Genomic DNA, 12,224 nt, shown 5'->3' on the forward strand with positions numbered 1-12,224 from the left:
CGCGGGTAATTAAAGGATTTTATGTCTGGCTTAGCAGGGTTGGGGTATTTGAAGTACTATTGAATCTGGTAGCATTAGGCCTTTGAACTGTTCTGGAAACAAAACGAGGTGGTTTTTTGTTTGTTTGTTTGTTTGTTTTGCTTTTGGATGAAGAAAGCTCTCATAGCTAAGAGGTCCAGGCTAATCTGTGGCTGGCATGCAGTGGTATATTAGGGCGTTCCTTAGCAAACGGGAGTTCTGAGGAGGAAAAGAGGGTTGGGGTCCCTTGCGATTGCAGCACCGCCTGTTCAAGACGGCGGCGGCTGATCTGCTGTTGCTTGCCGGAGTGCTAATAATATGTGCACTCTCTGCTAGGTGAGATTATACCCTTTGTGGCCTCCTCCTCACCGGGGAATAGCAGCCCAGAAGTGACGGTGGGTAAAAAAAACCTCCTAACAGCATGTGCCTTGCTGTGGTAGATTCGTTTTCCTTTCCTTTCCTTTTAAAAATTATTTAAATCGTACAAATGGGAAGGAGAGCTGGTCTTGTGGTAGCAAGCGTGACTTGTCGCCATTGCTAAGCAGGGTCTGCCCTGGTTTGCATTTGAATGGGTGACCATATGTGATGTGAGCACTGTCAGATATCTCCCTTAGGGGATGGAGCTGCTCTGGGAAGAGCATCTTTATGCCTGCATGCAGAAGGTTCCAAGTTCCCTCCCTGGCAGCATCTCCAAGATAGGGCTTAGAGAGAGTCCTGCCTGCAACCTTGGAGAAGCCGCTGCCAGTCTGGGTAGACGATACTGAGCTAGATAGACCAATGGTCTGACTCAGTATAAAGCAGCTTCCTATGTTGTTGTTAAGTAGATATTACAGTGTACAGAATAACAGTGATACTTGTATAAAGATGTCTTAACTAGGGTTGCTTGGTAAACTGCTGCTAGCCAGTGCAGACGCGCGGATGTAGATGAACCAGCCGTCTGATTTGGGAGCTTCCTATGTTCCTTGCAGGGCTGCACAACCTCGGTCCTCCAGCTGTTGTTGGACTACAACTCCCATCACCCCTGACGGTTGGCCCCTGTGGCTGGGGATGATGGGAGTTGTAGTCCAACAACAGCTGGAGGGCCAAAGTTGTGCAGCCCTGTGCAGGAGTCTTCAGGGATCGGCATCCATCTCCAGGTGACTTTTGAAAGCTTATTGGCTTGGGAGTGTGAAAAATGCTGGGGGAAACAAACCTCCAGGGATAGCTTCTGCTCGAGTGGGCATCCCTGCTCTTAATGCCAGATTAATCCTGGGCCAAACTCGCATCTCCCTTTGCCTCTAATGAAATAGACGAAGTGTTGGTCTCGTGGTAGTGAGCATGAATGGTCCCCTTTGCTAAGCAGGGTCTGTCTTGGTTTGCATCAAGATGGGGTTATGTGAGTCTTTTCCAGAGAAGTCGCGTGAGTCTTTTCCGGAAAGTGGAACATATTCCTTGTGTGCATTTATGTCCAGTCATTAGTCTCTGTAGGGAGTGGAATCAATTCCACTGATTAAATTTTTGTGTGCCACAGTGCTTTAGTCGTCGTCATCATCATCATCATCATCTTTATTTGTTAGCTGCCCAATAACAAATTGTTCTCTGGGCGGCGTCCCACACAACATTAAAACATGAGATAAAAACAGACAGATAAAAAGATTATATCATAACAGAACAAAAAATTGGGGGGGGGATACAAAATGCAATACAAAACAATTCAAAAGGCATTTTTTAAAAAATCAAAATTTAAAATGTTTAAAAGGCCTGAGTGAACAAAAAGGTCTTCACCTGCCATCTAAAAGAACAAAGTGATGAAGCCAGGCCAAACCTCATTGGAGAGGCTGTTCCACAAATGGGATGCAGCCACTGAGAAGGCCCTCTCCCTTGTAGCAAATTTTAGCTCTGACACCCACTTTCAGTGCCAGTGTTCGAATTTGGACATGCACAGTGCTGATAAGGATGTGGGGGGAAGTTGTCGTAGTGGGAGGGCAAGTCCTTTGCTTTGTAACCCGCCGCACTGGCCGGTTGCTGACCAGAGCAACTGTGTCTTTATCTTGCAGTGTTGAACTTGGAACTGTTGCAAGATGGTTGCAACAGCTGTCTCTCTTTCTGAAGCTTTGTGGAAGGGATGGTGGTGGGTGGAGAGTTGGTCTTGTGGGAGTGAGCATGAATTGCCCCCTTTGCTAAGCAGGGCCCACCCTGGTTTGCATTTGGATGGGAGACTGCCAGTGTTCCTCTAACAGGGATTCCCAGATGTTGTTGACTACAACTCCCAGAATCCCCAGCCAAAGGCCACTGTAGCTGGAGATGCTGGGAGTTGTAGTCAACAACATCTGGGAATCCCTATTAGAAGGAACAGTAGAGACTACCGGTGAGCTCTGCAAACCATCGTAATACAGCTCCTGATGGGGAGATCTTTCCCATTTTGGGTTAAAATTGTTGACACACATCAGGGGAGCTTATCCGACTAGGGGGAAAGAGCAGCCTTAACCAATAAGTGAAAATAATGAACCGTAACCCCGTCGCCAACTTGGTAACTCCAGCTTCCCGATGGAGAATCATATTTGGAGCACATCTAGCGACTTGGAAAATATTTATTAAGAATAAGTCAAAGAGTTAATGAGGCAGTTAGTTCAGGGCTAGCTTCCACACTAATTAGTTCTGCAATGAAAGGTCTGTTCAGATGCACCCAGTTAATCCAGGAAATTCTGCCTCTTCAGGATGGCATGAACAGAACCTTTTTGGGAGATTTTTTTTTTAAATTAGCAATATAATGAATCAAAGAGTAGAATATTCTCCAGATTTAGGTTTATTACATATTTTTGCAGGAAACAATACTAAACTTAAAGATAAAGCATTAGTTATCTTTTAAATTCTGGCTGCAAAAGCAATCATGGCACAGCAATGGAAACTGTTGGATAATCTAAATGTGGAGAGATGGTATAACAAGGTATGGTCATTGGCAATCTTAGAAAGAATTTCAGGTAAAGTAAAGATAATGAAAAATCAGAGAAAAGAATCACAAGGTTGTTGTATTTGGAAAAATATATTTATTATACACAGCGTAATGGAGATAATTCTGATCCTATTCATGCCGTTTGAAAATCATGATTATTTTGATACGTAGGTATTTGTTTGTTTGTATTATAAATATGTTATATTGATTTGTATTGAATTTAATTGAATAAATGTAAGAATGTTCCAATAAGGGGGGGGGATGAACAGAAGCCCCTGTTCATACCAGCATCTACGGTGCCTCTCCCCGGATTCAATCCGAGCAGCTGGAGGCAACTTGCTGGATGCAGGAAGGCATGTGGCAGACGCCTCGTGCTGTTTACTGAGCCGTGTGTACCATTTGCAGATTTGACATTTCGGCATTCTGAACTCTCTGGAGGTGCTGTAATTACTCAGTGAGCAGATGTGAACTTGGATAAACACACCCTGGAGACAGGAATGTTCCCCGGGCTGAATCCCTTCAGTTCCAAGTAATCTCCAGCGAACAGGCTGGTCCTGAGAAGTCAAACCACATCTAGAAACCACACAGGAAGCTGCCATATACGGAGTCGGACCCTTGGTCCATCTAGGTCAGTGTTGTCTACCCAGACTGGCAGCAGCTTCTCCAAGGTGGCAGGCAGGTCTCTCTTGGGGATGCTGCCAGGGAGGGAACCTGGAACCTTCTACATGCAAGCAGGCAGGTGCTCTTCCCAGAGCCACGCTGCCCCCAAGGAGAATATCCTACATCCATACACGTAGTCTCCCATTCAAATGCAAACTGGGGAAGACCCTGCTTAGCAAAGAGGACACTTCCTGCTTGCTACCCAGGAGACAGCCCTCCTGCAGAAGTTGGACTGCAGCTCCTATAGTCCCTGACTATTGGCCACTTTGGCTGGGAATGATAGGAGTTGTAGTCCCAACCACAGCCGAAATTGAGTGGCCCTGGTCTAAGGAGAGCTGTTCTGGTAGTAGTAAGCATTAATTCCCCCCATTTTGAAGTGGGGCTTTCATTTGAATGGGAGAATTTGAGCACTGTAAGATATTCCCCTCGGGACGGGGCTGCTCTGGGAAGAGCGCCTGCACGCAAAGGTGCCAAGGTCCCTAAACTGGCATCTCCAAGAGAGGGCTGAGAGAGATTCCTGCCTGCAACCTTGGAGAAGCCGCTGCCAAGTCTGTGGGAGCCGATAGGAGTTGTAGGCTAACCGCAGCTGGAGGGCCGCAGCTTGACACCCCTGCCAGCGTCCCCTCTCACAGGGATGCCCAGATATTGTTGACTACAACTCCCAGAAATCCCAAGCAAAAGGCACTGCAGCTGGGGATTCTGGGAGTTGTAGTCAACAACATCTGGGAATCCTTGTTAAGAGGGAACTCTGACCCTTCCCTAGAACCTGAGTCTCGGAGTGGACAAGTGCATCCTGCCTCTAGTGTGCATGTAGATAAATGTGTGCGCATGGACACCATGCAGGGCCCAGCCACCATTTTCACACTCCATAACCCCCAAATATACACTTGGAACGATGGATAACCTATTGTAGGTATATCTTTAATGTCGAGAGATATACTTTAACCCAGAGAATGAATAAAGCTTTCACTAGGTTAACCGGTGCTACAGTCTTTCAAGTCCGCTTCCCTGATGCTAGCCAATAGCCCTTGCCCTGGATCTGTTTAGGATGCTTCTTAATCTTTCAAAATCCATAGTCCGGGAGTGGGCTCCAAAACCGATGTGAGAAAGTGTGTGATCTAGGCTACTCTGCTAGCTTAGATCTTAGAGCCAGCATGGTGTAGTGGTTAGAGTGTCGGCCTAGGACCAGGGAGACGAGAGTTCAAATCCCTGTTCTGCAATGAAACTCACAGGGTGACTCTGCGTCCGTCACTTCTCTCTCAACCTAACTGACCTCACAGGATTGTTGTGAGCTAAACATAACGCTGTACACAGGTTCTGGGTTATAAATGTTTAAACAAACAAACAAACAAACAAATGTGTGTTTTAAAATATGGGTTAGGCCTGTCAACTTTGGGGGTTAACAGCAGAGTTTGTTAACGCAGCTCCATGCAGATTTTACATGCGGACGTCCCTGGTAGAGGAGTATAGGAGGCTACCTTATACAGAGTCAGACCCTTGGTCGATCTTGCTCAGTATTACCTACACTGACCGGCAGCAGCTTCTCCAAGGTTTCAGGCAGGAGTCTCTCCCAGCCCTACTGGGAGATGGCAGGGATTGAACCGGGGACTTTCTGCAAGCAAAGCATCTCTTTGCAGTTAACCCAACTACAGCGTTTATAAGCCTTGACCTGAATCCAACTTACGTCTAAGCCTTATCACACCAACAGTGACCCTTAGAACGTTACAAAGTGTGTAGTATAAGAATGATTAATAGTGCTCTGCCTTTCTTTTCTGTCTAAATCAGAGCAGTATAGAAATAAACCTCCAGAAACTGCCAGCAAGTACTGAGGTTAGCTTTGTTGACTTTGTCAGGGCCGGACATCAACAAGGACAGTATCAGCAGGCTGTTTGTGTGCCCTGCATGTGTAGGGAAAAGTATACCCTGTGGATGTGGGTACAGAATTTGGGATCCCGAGGACTTCTGCGTTCCCTTTTTCTTCTTAAAAGGCAAGTTTCAAGCTCTCCTGGTAATTCTTCAAAGTGTGCATGGACATTAGCTGCTGAATGTTGATTCTGGGGGGCATTAGGACCAAAGTTTCTTGCTCTGCCCTTTAATTAGCAATTATGCAGAATAGATTTTGCAGTGTGATTTTAAAAAATCCATATAATGCAGAGAAGAAGAGAGCATTCAGAAAAGAGGATGCAAATGAAGGTTGCAGAATCCTGTTATTTGTATGCAGGTTGCAGAATTGAAGATTTGTGTGGTCTTAGTGTATGCAGGTTGCAGAATTGCAAAATTGCAGAACTGAAGATGTGTGTGGTCTTAGTGCTGTTAATAGTCTTGATGGTTTTTTTTTTTTTTTTTTTAAATAACGCTTGTAGTTTTGCTGCGGCCCTGCGTACTTAAGATTGCAGTCTTGGAAGCATTTCTGGAAACACGCACAGGACTGTGCTGTTAGGTGTATATTTAAAGCTTTAAAGCTATCCTCTGTTTACCTTTTTAAAGCTTTTGCCTTTATACCAGAGTCAGGTGCTCTGGTATAACCTGTTGATCAGCAGGTACCCAAGGTCAGAAATAAGTTATGTAGTGATCCTTGGAAATGTAACTGTAGTTGCAGGCAGGAATGCAGCTGGTGCTGCTTGCTCCCCTGTGGGGGAAACGTGGAAACACGATGTGGGGAAATGTGCCTATTAAATGCTGCTGATACCATTTTTTCTTTGACCCCTAGCACAGGGATTTCTCAGTGTTGGGTCCCCAGATGTTATTGGACTTCAACTCCCATAATCCCTAGGCCCAGTGACATTTGGCTGGGGATTATGGGAGTTGAAGTCCAATAACATCTGGGGACCCAGCATTGAGAATCCCTGCAATACCATTGGGCCCCTCTTGACTGATTACCAAGGTAGCTTCATTCTTGCTTGGTCTTATTTTTATTTAAAATAAAAAAGATCCCCAGGACTCATAATAATTTAAGCAAGGTGTGCCCTCTTAGACTATACAGACTGTACAGAAAGAGTTGTCCGTCCCTCCGTTTTCTGCACCAAAGTGCAGTTTATTTCAACAATTGCTGAAAAGTACCAGTGTGTATATGTGTGTATTGTATTTAAAATCTCGCCATTCTTCCAGCAAAAATTCATGGTGGCTTACAGCAAAAATTAAAAGAACCCAACAAAATGCAACACAGTCGCCTTCACAGTTATGAAAATGCTGGATAAAAAGCGAGCATTAAAACAGGGCAGTCAAAGAGAAATATGTATAAAGTTAGGGGAAGGCCTGCTGGAATACAAAAAGTCTTCAATTTTCGTGCGTACACCTTAAATGGTGCAGCAGGGAAATGCTTGACTAACAAGCAGAAGGTTGCCAGTTCGAATCCCTGCTGGTACTATATCAGGCAGCAGCGATATAGGAAGATGCTGAAAGGCATCACCTCATACTGTGAGGGAGGAGGCAATGGTCAACCCCTCCTGTATTCTACCAAAAGGAAACCATAGGGCTTTGTGGACGCCAGGAGTCCAAATCGACTTGACGGCACACTTTACCTTTATATTTCATACATCTATATAAGTGGTAATTATGTAGATCTAAGGAGAGGAGAGCTGGTCTTGTGGTAGCAAGCATGACTTGTCCCCTTAGCTAAGCAGAGTCCACCCTGGTTGCATATGAATGGGAGACTTGATGTGTGAGCACTGGAAGATATTCCCCTCAGGGGATGGAGCCGCTCTGGGAAGAGCATCTAGGATCCAAGTTCCCTCCCTGGCAGCATCTCCAAGACAGGGCTGAGAGAGATTCCTGCCTGCAACCTTGGAGAAGCCGCTGCCAGTCTGTGAAGACAATACTGAGCTAGATAGACCAATGGTCTGACTCAGTATATGACAGTTTCCTATGTTTCTATGTATTTCATTGCTATTTGTTAAATGTAGCTGTTTTTTGCTGGACAGAGACCAAAATAAAGGGAGGGAGGGAGGGATTACCTGAGACACAAGGTGTGTGTCCAAGGTTTCTCTGAATTTTGTGTCTGAGTGAGGGTTTGAAGCTCAGTCTCTCTGGTTCAAGCCACAACACAGCACCATTAGACAACTTCTCCACCCCACCCACTTCCCAGTACCATTAACTCGACTGCCAGCAAATTCCTAAGGTCGTGGGCACAGGTCTTTCTAGCTCTCCTCCCACGATCCTTTAACTGATACTATCGGGAACTGACCTTTGGATGCACGCAGAGCATACACTCTATGGCCGGACCGTCAAACCTTCCAACGTATAAACGTGCCTGAGGCTTAACCTGTCCAGTTTTGCAGGTAATGAGTAGCAACAGCCCCCCAACGGAGGATTTCTGCAGCTTTGCTATCCACACCCCTGTCCCTGGACATATAGGGGCTTGAACCGCCCGCTTTCTGCCTGGGCTCAAAATCTGAAAGCACGGGGCCAGATGGTCTTCCTGGTGTGGCTTTTAGAGCAATTAGACCAGGGATTAATTTGCCCGTTATCTGGGCTCTTGTCAGTGGTGCAGTAACCAAGGAGCAAGAAGTGTGTCACCAGAGACGACAGGCGCTGAACGTTGTCTTTTGAGGTCACCTTTGAGAAACAGCCCTTGCAAGTTGAATAAGGTTTGGGAGTGGCAAGAGCAGGAGGAGGAGACTTTTAGGAGCTGTTGGTGTCGAAACCTGCAAGTTGTCCCAGTAATGTGATCAGACGTGAGCGAGGATACCACAGCCTCTGGGACAGCTGTGAAGTCGGCACCCTTGTGCTACTGGAGAAGATTATAGCACACTGCTCCCACTCTGCTCAGAAAGGTACCCGTTTTTGTTTTCCTTTAGGCAGACCTGTGCTTGCTTTAAGACCGTTTCAGATGAAGGTCGGGGAAGGGGGAGAGAAGCATCTGTGTTTCCTTTTCCAGTTGGCTTCCGACCACATGCAGCCGTGAATATCATCTCTGCAGCTGAAGAGCAGGGCATATTTTTAAGTGCGTCCTTTGCGGTGACCGTTTCAAAGGGGTGAAGGGAGATGCCAGTGTTGGAAGTTTAAAAATAAAATGGTTGGAGAGCAACCTATGGTTGAATCGAGCCTGTGCAGAGGGGATATTTCCGATGGAACAGAATAGCAGGGTCAGGAGAATGTGGAGTTGTGTTGAACTCCCGGACTGTGTTCATATTAAGGAGTTTCTCTTATCATCTGCCCCTCTCTGAAAAGGATTGGCGGGTGTTTGATTCATTTTGCAGGCGCTGGACACAAGGCGTCCGTCCACTGTCCCTAGCAGGGACCCTGTACATGAAGGAACAGGCTCAGGTTGAAGCCGTAATGGTTTCTTCTGGGTGGTGTGAACAAACAGACCCCTGATTACGAAAGCTGAAATCGCTGGAGAAAAGCAAATGTTCTTTCTCATCTTCGGACCTCTGTTGTCTGCAGCTGCGGTTTTGAAAATGGCCACAGCTGTGTGCGCTTTTCCAGTTCTGTCTGTCCCGACCCTGCATTGTTTCTAGATATCCTATAGATTGCCTGAACGGCACTATAATCCTTTGGTTCTCACTTGTTTGTGATGAATCATGTGTGGTAGTTCAGGTTGGTCCAGGCCATTATATTTTATTTTATTTTCACCTCTGAGCAACCGGGTCTTTGAGCAGTTTGTAAACTCTAGTCTAAGACAGAAGTTGCTGCCACTGCTGTCTGTTAACATTCCCTTCAGTTTCCGTGGAATGCCGGAAAATCCACAGGGATGTCCCACACACCCTGGAAGATCTGGAGGGCTGAATTGCAATGGGGTCTCTACAGTTCAAAGCTGCAAAATAGACTTTTTTTTGCAGGGGAAGGCCTATTTAAAAAGAAGCAGCAACAGAGTAAAGATTTTGCAAAATTGCAAGGCAGGATAGTAAATTGAATTGGGGTTTTCCCCTCTTCCCCCCCCCCCCCCCGGAACTGGTGAATTTTGTTTTTGTTTTTTGGAGACCATTTTAAATCATAGTAAAACAAGTTGTCTTATTGCCCATTTAAAATGGTTTAAGAACCCCGTAGAAGTCTGTAGTAAGCCTCCCCACAACATCTACCCCAGGTATATGAATAGGGCTTCGATTCTGTGCATTATTACTCAGAGTAAGTCCCACACATCTTGCTTTCCAATATACTATAGCATAGTGGAAAACGCTGATTCTGGAAATGCTACAGGTGGGGACGTTTTATAAAATTAAGCAAAGCGTATCTAATTTGCACAGTGGGTTCCACTTACAACTTTTGAGATCTCATTATTTGGCGGAGGGAGGGAGAAGGGAATCCCCCCCTCCTTTCAGGTTTTAAATAAGCACATTTTAAAGACAAGCACTAAATCAAAATGTAAAATGTGCTCATGTCTGTTGCCATTGTAATGAACTTAAAATTACAAGATTGGGAGACTAGGCAAAGGAAAGAGTTTAGATCTTTCTCTGAGCTCAGCTCTTCTTCCACATGAAAAATGTCTCTTGTTTAGGCAAGATATTTGGGAAACCTAGTTAATAGTCGTGGCCAAATTTGGATCAAAACAGGCTTCCTAGATGCTTATATTCTGAGATGGTATATTCCCCGTTACCTGCTTGAAGTCAAGATTAGAATAACCTTTTGTCTCCTAGCAAAGCATCACATGCTTTATTGGAAATTGCTATAGCAACATCTTCTCAATGGTGAAGTTGCTCGGTTTTTGCCGTCAAAATGTCTGCTGGTCTTGGTTTATAGAGGAAACGAAAACATCAGTGGGTGCAGAAAGGGGAAGATTGTTGTCCTCTGATCATAGCTAGGGGAAAAATTAATTCTTATCGCTTTCCATTTCCTCAGCTAGTAACAAGCCAAGGCTTTTCGAAAGCACATGAGGAATTTGCTTGCAAATCTGACACAGATGGGCTAGAAATTGTGGGTGTTCTCACCCGAGTGCCACGTTTCCATGCGAACCTTTCTGATTAAAGTTTTTCTGACAACCGGATATTCTTAAACTTGGTTTCTCCTCCATGAAATGGTGAGGACTGTTATAGTCAGGGCTCAAAAAACCCACTAGTCTACTTGTCAGTGACAGTAAAAAATGATGTCTGACGAGTGGGAAAAAATCCTGATGGGTAATGTACCAACATAACTTGACAAGTAAAATGTTTGTCTGGCTGGTGAACAGAGCCAACATTTCTTGAACCTTATAATTCTGTTTTGGATGATCGATGTGGACCTTGGAGGCCTAACTTGGAGCTATAAAGAGCCTTTGGACAAGTCACTTTCCTTCAGCCTCTGTTCCCCCATCTCAAAACATAGTGTCAGATTGTTGCCCTCCATAAGCCAGGTGTGCCCTAAGATATTGTTGGACGACAATTCTCATGATGGGACTGTTGGCCCACAACATCTGGTGACCCCTGGTCTAAATCACACACTTGCAAAGCTATAAACCCTCCTGGGTACTGATGTAGATACTGATTCTTTCAGCGGGTAGAATCCTGTTTGTGGGGTGTGTGACTGAGATTAGGGAAACAGTGCAGGAGGGAAAGGGTTAAATGTCTTGCCCAACACTGCTTCCCTGATTAAATTAGCAGTTGGTTCTGCCAGGTTTTCCTTCTTTACTTCAAAGCAGCTGCAATCATGAATCTCTTGCATCGTGGCTGGTTTGTTTTGGCCCGTCTTGCATTGCGATATTTGCTAGCGGGCGGATGAATGCAAGTCAGTGCTGCTTCAGTCGCTTGAAATCAACAACCACAAATGCCTAGCTGATTGCCTAAAGAATCCTGAATACAGTAAATAGGATGCAAAATGGATCTAATCTTGTGGCTGTGTTTTAATTTTTTTTTTTAAAAAAAAAGTTTACTCTCTCTCTCTCTCTTCTGAAATGTGTCTGTGTGTGCTTTTTAATTTGTGTGTTTTGTGTTTGGTTTTACAATGGCCGTTGGCGATGGCGGATTATTGCAAGACCTAATTAATTTTTGCAGTGCCTTTTTGAAAAATACACTCGCTGCGTAATTGCTGAAGCTTATTACACTTGGCTGCGAAAGCCTCTGGTTATTAGCAGTAACGTCTCTGCAGTGAGATTGAGAGCCTCGTTCCCAAGGCACTATTAGCCAGATCTTTTTGTTTTTTCCTCCCCGTCGATGCCTTCAGCCTGATGGAGAACTCCTTTGGTGGGAAAGTGGACTGGTGCTCATTTTCCTGCATTCTCCTTGAGTTAGAGTGAACTAATCAAATGGAGATTGGATTATAAATCTTTTGTGTATCTGACTGTTGTAGCATTGGTTGCAGGTCCATCGGGAGTTGTTGTAATCTCTGCGTGGCCAACCAGGCTCTCGGAAGATGCGGGTTGTATGAGAAATGATATTGCAGTGGGATGTAACATTACTGCCCTCTCATCCGGGGGATAACTTATTAGTGGGTTGAAACTTTCTTTCAGGGCCAGCCAAGTCTTTTTGATGCCCTGTGTAGAAAATCCAGATGGCAGCTTGAATCTTGCACATGCGCATTCATATTAACATGGAGGCAGACATAAGAACATGAGAACAGCCCTGCTGGATCAGGCCCAAGGAAGCCCATCTAGTCCAGCATCCTGTTTCACACAGAGGCCCACCAGATGCTGCTGGAAGCCCACAGGCAGGAGTTGAGGGTGTGCCCTTTCTCCTGCTGTTGCTCCCCTGCAACTGGTATTCAG

General features: G+C 45.3%; 1 protein-coding gene across 3 annotated transcripts in view; it reads left to right on the plus strand.

Annotated features, from left to right (window-relative positions):
• Positions 1-12,224, plus strand: part of COMT (catechol-O-methyltransferase) — a 32,844-nt gene that overhangs the window by 3,702 nt on the left and 16,918 nt on the right. Inside the window, exon 1 of one of the 3 annotated variants that reach the window (XM_053279383.1) lies at positions 5,464-5,598. The exons of 1 other annotated variant lie outside the window; for it this stretch is intronic. The gene's annotated coding sequence lies outside the window, so the exon portion shown is untranslated. Of the gene's footprint in view, positions 1-5,463; positions 5,599-8,118; positions 8,383-12,224 lie in introns of those variants that run through there. One more of the 3 variants, XM_053279380.1, reaches the window with a different exon arrangement.

Source organism: Hemicordylus capensis, chromosome 15 (genome assembly GCF_027244095.1).
Source record: "Hemicordylus capensis ecotype Gifberg chromosome 15, rHemCap1.1.pri, whole genome shotgun sequence".
Lineage (NCBI taxonomy): Eukaryota > Metazoa > Chordata > Lepidosauria > Squamata > Cordylidae > Hemicordylus > Hemicordylus capensis.